Below are 10,254 nucleotides of genomic sequence, written 5' to 3' on the forward strand. Positions count from 1 at the left end.
GAAGTGGTGCTTCTAATGGAATGAGCTTTAATAAAGATACTTGTGTCTTATACCTGCGCTTCGCATAGCCAAGAGTATCCATCCAACCTATAATGGTATTGTCTGTTCCTTTACTAAGTGTTTGTCTCGAAGTTACAAACAAACTAGTAAGCTCTCCCCTCAATATGTTATCCAGATAGGATTTTTAACAGTGTCACAAAACTCTATAATTACATAAACATACATAAATGCATTCCAATATATATACAAAAAATAATAACAATATACAAGCTATACAAATACAAAGAGTATAAGGACCTAAAGTAAGAAAAAAATAAGGAGATATATATGCATAAATAAAAAAATATATAAAAATATATATAAATATATCAATAATAAAAAAAATATATGAATAGTGATATAAGGTGAGTGAACACACGTGCCAAGTGAGAGCGATAAAATAAATAATTTTTATTAAGAAATAATACAAGAAAAATAAAGTGAAGCACACATGAATAAGACGCACCTGAAAAAAATATATTTTATTATTAATCGCATCATATTGCATATAAAGTGTAGAATGTAGTGTTTAACCAAACATAAAATATTCTGTATAGAGGGGTTTACTCAAAAGTGTACAATATTAATGCGTGAAGAAAAAGAATATAAGTAAATATATACATATATATATATATATATATATATATATATATATATATATATAAAAAAAATATGTGAAAAATATATAAATAGTATAAACTATGCACTTATAACAATCACATCCTGTTATATAGTCAACATATAGAGAATACATATATAAATATATGCTGGATGTCACTGGAAAAGCCACACAATAAATAGCAAATGTATAATAATTAATAATATTACATGAATGTATAGTGAAGGCATTAAAAATATATAAATATATATACAAATAACAAAATATGTAGAAAAATATATATATGAAAAAGTACATGTATATAAAGATAATTTATGAAAGAATAGATGTATATAAAAAGATAATAATTTATGCTATAAAGCCATAACGACCTAGTGTGTAATAGACGTGCTTGAAAACAGACATATTGAAAAATATAATGAGTACCCCTTGAAAAAGCTGTAGCTGATATGACACAATAAAAATACTACACATGCCAATAAAAAACTTCGAACACAGAATATATCTACATATAGTATATATCATTCTAAATCCTGGTGTTCTGATACGAGACATATAGTATATAAACAGCTCCTATAGAGATACAAAAAACAAATGTCAAGAGCCAGCTCAAAATATCCATATAACAGCCAGTACACCAAGCCACCATAATCTAAGAAATGTTACTACAAGTCAACCTAACCAATCATAACTCTAAATGCAATATATGTACGAATGTGAAAATTAAAAACTAATGATGCTGTAAAGACCATAGGAACAGTTACAAGAAGGAAGCAAAGGACATCTTTTCATTTAGCCCCAGAGGTGAGCTAGTCTTCAATTTTGTAATCCATTTACATTCGATACGCTCTAATTTGCGAAAAGTATCTCCTCCACGCGATCCGATAATGATTTTGTCAATACCATGAACCTTCAGATCTTGCCATCTATTATTGTGAAAATCTCGAAAATGCCTGGGGATGGCCTTGAGTTTGTCAATTTCGTCCAAATTATTACTCTCAATGAACCCAGCCTTTTTAGGGCGGGTTCACACATGGCGGATTTTCACTTAAATTCCGCTGCGGACACTCCGCAGCGTTAATCCGCAGCGGAGCCGTTTCTCCATTGACTTTCACTTTAATTTAGCAGTGTTCGTTTACACGATGCGTACAATTCCGCTGCGGAGCATAGGCTGCGGAGCGGAATTTGGTGTCCGCAGCATGCAAGGGATGTTGCGGAGCAGTGGCGGACTGGTTGCGGACTCATGGCGGAATTTCTCCATTGACTTCAATGGAGATTCTAAGTTCCGCAATGAAGTCCGCAGCTGTCATGCACATGTTATGTGTGGTGCGGAGCGTATTGGTTTTTTAACATGACATTTCTTCATTCTGGCTGGACCTATGTATTTCTAGGTCTACAGCCAGACTGAGGAAGTCAATGGGGCTCCCGTAATGACGGGAGCGTTGCTAGGAGACGTCAGTAAATAGTCACTGTCCAGGGTGCTGAAAGAGTTAAGCGATCGGCAGTAACTGTTTCTGCACCCGGGACAGTGACTACCGATCTCAATATACATGTATCTGTAAAAAAACATATAAGTTCATACTTACCGAGAACTCCCTGTTTCTGTCTCCAGTCCGGCCTCCCAGGATGACGTTTCAGTGTAAGTGACGGCTGCAGCCAATCACAGGCCAAGCACAGGCTGCAGCGGTCACATGGACTGGCGCGTCATCCAGGGAGGTCGGGCTGGATGCCGAAGGAGGGACGCGTCATCAAGACAACGGGCGGTAAGTATGAATTTCTTTTACTTTCACTAGGGAAAGTGCTGTCCCTTCTCTCTATCCTGCACTGATAGAGAGAAGGGAAGCACTTTTCCCGCAGTCCGCAGCAGCTAGTCCGCATCAATTTTCTGCACATTTTGTGCAGATCCGCAGCCGTAATCCGCAACCCGGATTAGGTGCGGCATTGATGCGGACAGTTGCGGAGGAATTCCGCCATGTGTGGTCATGCCCTTAATATCCCTGACATGTTCCTGGATTCTTATTTTCAATTCTCTTGTAGTCATGCCCACATAGGAGAGGCCACATGGACAGGTCACCATGTAGACCACCTCAGTTGTACTGCAATTAATAAAATGTACGATTTTAAAACATTTTTTATTTTCAGAGTCAGAGAAAGTATCCGTCCTCACAATCAACTGGCAAATGGAGCAATGGCCACAGGAGAAAGATCCCCATGTCGGACCCCTAGACCCAAAGAGATAAGTCTTTGGATTGGGAATGCTGTAGTGACTTCGGACCAAATGGTCACCCAAGGTTTTACTTTTTTTGGCTGTAAGTTGCGGTTTGGAGGGTAAATATTTCTTTAGATCAGAGTCAGAGAGGAGTATAGGCCAAAAACGAGTCACGATTTTCCTCATCTCCCCCCATTGTGTGTTATAGGGAGTGATGAGTCTGACCATGTCATCCTTACTTTTGCGTTTATGTTGGGTAAGTAGGCTATTCCGGTTAGTATGACATGCTCTCTGGTATCCCTTCTCAATGTCATGATTGGGATATCCGCGTTGTAAAAAACGAGTCCTCAGGCATTGAGACTCCATTTCAAAATTCGAATCAGAGTTGCATACACGTCTTGCCCTTAAGAACTGCCCCGTTGGAATTGCAGTTTCATATATGATATCCTTTTTATCTGGCAGGGTACTCGTAAAGAACTGGATCGGTTCTTATCCATTTTGAATACCAACACACAAAATATCAAGCTAACAAGTGTGATTAGCCAAACAACCATGGAATTTTTGGATATCAAAATGACAGTACAGGATACAGGTAAGCTCAGCACTACTATTTTTCGCAAGCTGACAGCTGTAAATTCTCTCCTACATGCGTCGTCTTTTCATCCCACTCACGTAATTCGTGCAATTCCAACGGGGCAGTTCTTAAGGGCAAGACGTGTATGCGACTCTGATTCGGATTTTGAAATGGAGTCTCAATGCCTGAGGACTCGTTTTTTACAATGCGGATATCCCAATCATGACATTGAGAAGGGATACCAGAGAGTATGTCATACTAACCGGAATAACCTACTTACCCAACATAAACGCAAAAGTAAGGATGACACGGTCAGACTCATCACTCCCTATAACACACAATGGGGGGAGATGAGGAAAATCGTGACTCGTTTTTGGCCTATACTCCTCTCTGACTCTGATCTAAAGAAATATTTACCCTCCAAACCGCAACTTACAGCCAAAAAAAGTAAAACCTTGGGTGACCATTTGGTCCGAAGTCACTACAGCATTCCCAATCCAAAGACTTATCTCTTTGGGTCTAGGGGTCTGACATGGGGATCTTTCTCCTGTGGCCATTGCTCCATTTGCCAGTTGATTGTGAGGACGGATACTTTCTCTGACTCTGAAAATAAAAAATGTTTTAAAATCGTACATTTTATTAAGTGCAGCACAACTGGGGTGGTCTATATGGTGACCTGTCCATGTGGCCTCTCCTATGTGGGCATGACTACAAGAGAATTGAAAATAAGAATCCAGGAACATGTCAGGGATATTAAAAAGGCTGGGTTCATTGAGAGTAATAATTTGGACGAAATTGACAAACTCAAGTCAATCCCCAGGCATTTTCGAGATTTTCACAATAATAGATGGCAAGATCTGAAGGTTCATGGTATTGACAAAATCATTATCGGATCGCGTGGAGGAGATACTTTTCGCAAATTAGAGCGTATCGAATGTAAATGGATTACAAAATTGAAGACTAGCTCACCTCTGGGGCTAAATGAAAAGATGTCCTTTGCTTCCTTCTTGTAACTGTTCCTATGGTCTTTACAGCATCATTAGTTTTTAATTTTCACATTCGTACATATATTGCATTTAGAGTTATGATTGGTTAGGTTGACTTGTAGTAACATTTCTTAGATTATGGTGGCTTGGTGTACTGGCTGTTATATGGATATTTTGAGCTGGCTCTTGACATTTGTTTTTTGTATCTCTATAGGAGCTGTTTATATACTATATGTCTCGTATCAGAACACCAGGATTTAGAATGATATATACTATATGTAGATATATTCTGTGTTCAATGTTTTTTATTGGCATGTGTAGTATTTTTATTGTGTCATATCATCTACAGCTTTTTCAAGGGGTACTCATCATATTTTTCAATATGTCTGTTTTCAAGCACGTCTATTACACACTAGGTCGTTATGGCTTTATAGCATAAATTATTATCTTTTTATATACATCTATTCTTTCATAAATTATCTTTATATACATGTACTTTTTCATATATATATTTTTCTACATATTTTGTTATTTGTATATATATTTATAAATTTTTAATGCCTTCACTATACATTCATGTAATATTATTATACATTTGCTATTTATTGTGTAGCTTTTCCAGTGACATCCAGCATATATTTCTATATGTATTCTCTATATGTTGACTATATAACAGGATGTGATTGTTATAAGTGCATAATTTATACTATTTATATATTTTTCACATATTTTTATATATATATATATATGTATATATTTACTTATATTCTTTTTCTTCACGCATTAATATTGTACACTTTTGAGTAAAGCACTCTATACAGAATATTTTATGTTTGGTTAAACACTACATTCTACACTTTATATGCAATATGATGCGATTAATAATAAAATATATTTTTTTCAGGTGCGTCTTATTCACGTGTGCTTCACTTTATTTTTCTTGTATTGTTTCTTAATAAAAATTATTTCTTTTATCACCCTCACTTGGCAAGTGTGTTCACTCACCTTATATCACTATTCATATATTTTTTTAATTATTGATATATTTATATATATTTTTTAATATTTTTTAATTTATGCATATATATCTCCTTATTTTTTTCTTACTTTAGGTCCTTATACTCTTTGTATTTGTATAGCTTGTCTATTGTTATTATTTTTTGTATATATATTGGAATGCATTTATGTATGTTTATGTAATTATAGAATTATATTTGAGCATTATATAAAATGTACCACTGTCTGTATCACTTTACATGATTTTTGTACATATTTATGCTGTATGTATATTTTATTGTATTATTGATGACCCCTACTGGGCACAATACTATATTTCGTTTCTCTCTCCTGTTTGGCTGGCTTTTAAACGGGCTATTGCACTATGTATTATGAAACTGGCCCATGCTACGTAGACACTTTTTTGTGTCTGTTCCAGCTTCTAAAATGGCCACCGCGGTTTGACATGTCATATGTACGTGACTACACTGCCCTCTCACAGCGCCTTGTAGTTACGTGTACACGCATGCGCACTCGCGTCTCGGGTGCGCAGCTGTTAAGACCTATATCGGCGGCGTCTGCCGTTCCTTTCTTGCTACTCAGATAATTATAAACGGTCTTTTTAAGTGATGCATAGACCTGATGCATCACTTAAACCTCATTAGTATTCACTTTCAGCAGTATGCATTCATTGGCCTTCCTTAATCTAACCCCTCCTACCATTGCAGTACAAATAGAGCGTCAGTCACCTCTCCTGTCTGTACCCCTTGATAAAGCTACCACGAAACGCGCATCTGGGCTCGCAGTGTGGTGTTCATTTCTAGGCTCATCATGACATATACTGGTTGGTATAGTTTTTGGGGATTAGGCTTTATTATGGTTACTCTTTGTTGATATCTTTACACTCACACATATACCAGCGTGTGGTGTGCCTTCCCCTGTCTATACTTATCCTGGCTTAATTGATCTCTTATGAAGGTTTGGGTGTAAGTAACACACTTGTGGTATTTGAATCTTTTCATCTGTATATGCCTTCCTGAGTTACCCTCTATATATTTTGATTCTGTTATCTACTGAGTATATTCCACTCACAATAGCCTTTATGTGCTCCACATCTATGCATTTTAAATTGTGTGTCTTATTTTAGGTCTTGATGGCCAATATGTTTTTATGTGCATTTGAATAAAGTATTGTCATTATTACAAAGTACAAATATGTACTTGTTGTTGTATTTATTCCTGTTTGGATGTGTGATTTGTCCACACGTACAGTTATGGGTATTCATTCATCATTCATCTCTACTACTCGCCCAGGGTGCCGTTTTGCCCCCCACATCGGCGATCGCTGCTATTGGTCAGTCAATTATGACCGGCCAATAGCAGGCATTATTGTTAAAACTGTGCCCTGGAGTCACAGGGCACAGTTAGACAGTGGTGATTGGTGCTGTCTAAGACAACACCCATCACCACCAACGTCACCTAGGGAGGTGGCAGTGATGCCACCTCTAGGAGCGCTCTGATTAGTCGGTCTGTAATGACCGACCAATCAGAGCTCTGGCGGGTGTTTTGAACATCGAGACCGCTCTGCACGCCGCCATTCCAGTTTGAGGCAGCGTGCAGAGCGGTTGAGATACTGTCTGTGCAGTCTTGCTGGGATTTGTAGTGCCGATCACTACAGTGTCTAAAAACTGAGATTTTGCAGCTTCTATCTGATCACCATCTGTCTTATTTTTTTTTGTGATCAGACAGATTTTTTTTGGCCCTTTCCCTGTCCTTGTCCCTGTCCCAATCCACCCCCTCCCTGTCCCAATCTACTCCCCCACTTTCCTACCCCACCCCCTCCTTGTCCAAGTCCTGTGCCCACTGAGAGCTGATCAGTGACCACTATCACTTGATCAGCATCTGCGCTCAATTTTTGGTGCAGGAGTTTTTTTGGGGGATTTGTACCGTCTCCCTTTGTGCGCCCTGCGGCCACGAAGTGCTGGTTAGTGACCGCCATCACTGATCAGCACCCGTGGTTTTTTTCACCCACACCAATTACCTGTGTGTATCCTGCGACCGCTGATCAATGGCCGCCATCCAGGGGCGTAACTAGGAAAGACTGGGCCCCATAGCAAACTTTTGACTGGGGCCCCCCCTCCCCTTGTAGAGAGTGCCTTTTTTACAGCCCCCCCTGTAGATAACGCCATACAGCCCCCTCTGTAGATAGCGCCATACAGCCCCCTCTGTAGATAGCGCCATACAGTCCCCTCTGTAGATAGCGCCATACAGCCCCCTCTGTAGATAGCGCCATACAGCCCCCTCTGTAGATAGCGCCATACAGCCCCCTCTGTAGATAGCGCCATACAGCCCCCTCTGTAGATATCTACAAAGGGGGCTGTATGGCGCTATCTACAGAGGGGGCTGCATGGCGCTATCTACAGAGGGGGCTGTATGGCGCTATCTACAGAGGGGGCTGTATGGCGCTATCTACAGAGGGGGCTGTATGGCGCTATCTACAGAGGGGGCTGTATGGCGCTATCTACAGAGGGGGCTGTATGGCGCTATCTACAGGGGGTGGCTGTATGCCGTTATCTACAGGGGGTGGCTGTATGCCGTTATCTACAGGGGGGCTGTATGGCGTTATCTACAGAGGGGGCTGTATGGTGCTAACGCCATACAGCCCCCACTGTAGAGAACACCATACAGCCTTCACTGTAGAGAACGCCATACAGCCCCCACTGTAAAGAACGCCATACAGCACCCCCCTGTAGGGAACGCCATACAGCCCCCCCTGTAGGGAACGCCATACAGCCCCCCCGTAGGGAACGCCATACAGCCCCCCCCCCTGTAGGGAACGCCATATAGCCCCCCCTGTAGGGAACGCCATACAGCCCCCCCTGTAGGGAACGCCATACAGCCCCCACTGTAGAGAACGCCATACAGCTCCCCCTGTAGGGAACGCCATACAGCCCCCCCTGTAGGGAACGCCATACAGCCCCCCCTGTAGGGAACGCCATACAGCGTCCCCAACCCCCCAAAAAAATGCGACCTACAGTGTGTCCTACAAAAGACATGTATCCCCTATCCACAGGACAGGGGATACATGTATGATCGCTGGCAGCGATAGGGAGAACGGGGGACCGAAAGTCCCCCCAAGTTCTCACTGACTAACCTCTGACTTCCGGCGTCTGCGCAGCTCAATAAAAATGAAAGGAGCGCTGGTCACGCATGCGCACAAGCGCGACCGGCGCTCCATTCATTTCTACGGAGCTGCCGACACAGACCCCGGAAGTCCGAGGTTTGTGATGGAGAACTTCAGGGGACTTTCAGTCCCCCGTTCTCCCTATCAATGCCAGCGATCACACATGTATCCCCTATCCTGTGGATAGGGGATACATGTCTTTTGTTTAATGGCAGAGCGGGGAGAGACCTCCCTGCTCTGCCGTAGTGTTCAGTGGCGTCGCGCTGTAGTAGCCATAGCGGCTGCTAGCGGAGCCTCCGGCCATGATGGGGGCCTGTGCCGGCAGGCAACATGGGCCCCCTCGTGCCGCGGGCCCCGTAGCAGCCGCTACGGCGGTAGTTACGCCACTGCCGCCATCACTGATCGGCATTTGGGCTCAACTTTTGGTCCAGGAATTTTTTTTATTTTTTTTTCCACCTACCTGTGTACACCCTGCGGCCACAGACTGCTGATTAGTTATCAGGATCTGTGGCAATTTGTTGACGCAGGGTTTTTTTAGGTCTTTTTTTTCACCCGCACCTTTGCATAGTGTGCGTCCTGCGCTGCGTGCTGATCAGTGACGCACATCACTGATCAGCATATTTTCTGGCGCAGGTTTTTTTTTTCTAATACACTATAAATTTTAAAATATAATAGTAGTTCGGTGTAGCTAGTAGGTAGGGAGTTAGGGTAGCATGCGCCAGCGTTAGAAACGTTAATTTAGTTTTAGATCTAGATAGATATATCTAGCAATTTTTTTCTGCAGTCTTAGTAGAAATTTACCGTAGTTCAGTTAGACTACAGTTTTTTTTAGTAATAGATAGCGTCAGTTACTGACGAACGTTCAGTTTTTTTTAACTGAAGTTCGTCAAGTTAATTTTTAGAGTCTAGTTTTACTGTAGCTCATTAGTTAGACTACAGGTTTTTTTTAGTAATAGATTGCGTCAGTTACTGACGGACGTTGAGTTTTTTTTTAACTGACGATCGTACAGTAAATTCTATTTTTTTTTCTTATCTTCTAATTTCTGTTCACTATACACGTGCAAAAACACTACACACACACACACACACACACCCCTGTGTAAAAATAAAAGTTGCTTACACGTGTCAAAACACGTCTGACCCCTCCCCCCCCGCCCCACAGAAAGGCAAGCAAAACTGGAATGGACCTTACCTGCTTCCCTGCGGTGAACTTTCCTGCAAAGCCTGCGATTATTACGTGAAGATCTTATAGCATGAAAGAAATGCTGGTCTTGTCTGAGAACTAAAGGAACATATCTGATGGGATGAAGACTCTTCTACACAGGTGCTTGTCTATAACTAAGACACATCACAATGCCTTAGTATTCCATCAGCTGTGATGTCATCAACTGAAGGGAGGAGCCTGTGAGTGGTATCGCTGACCATCAGCTGTGATGGCATCAACTGAAAGGAGGAGCCTGTGAGTGGTATCGCTGAATATCCAAAAAGACTCTAGAATTTATAGTGCACTGAAAGCAGATCATAATGTTTTATAATTAAAATAAATGTACATTTTGAGGCAACTCTGTTAGTAGACAAAAAAAACACATGGTGTGCCGCTTTATACGTTGGCGATAGAATTCAGAATAGCTTCTGTTGTAGGTCAATA

General features: G+C 41.1%; 1 long non-coding RNA gene across 1 annotated transcript in view; it reads right to left on the bottom strand.

The window, feature by feature from the left end:
* Positions 1 to 9,900, bottom strand: part of LOC142740789 (uncharacterized) — a 65,777-nt gene extending 55,877 nt beyond the window's left edge. The window contains exon 1 of the long non-coding RNA XR_012880882.1: positions 9,799 to 9,900. This is a non-coding gene — a long non-coding RNA (uncharacterized LOC142740789). The remainder of the gene's footprint in view (positions 1 to 9,798) is intronic.
* Between the last annotated feature and the right edge of the window lie 354 nt (positions 9,901 to 10,254).

This window comes from Rhinoderma darwinii, chromosome 2, assembly GCF_050947455.1.
Source record: "Rhinoderma darwinii isolate aRhiDar2 chromosome 2, aRhiDar2.hap1, whole genome shotgun sequence".
NCBI classification, from domain to species: Eukaryota; Metazoa; Chordata; class Amphibia; order Anura; family Rhinodermatidae; genus Rhinoderma; species Rhinoderma darwinii.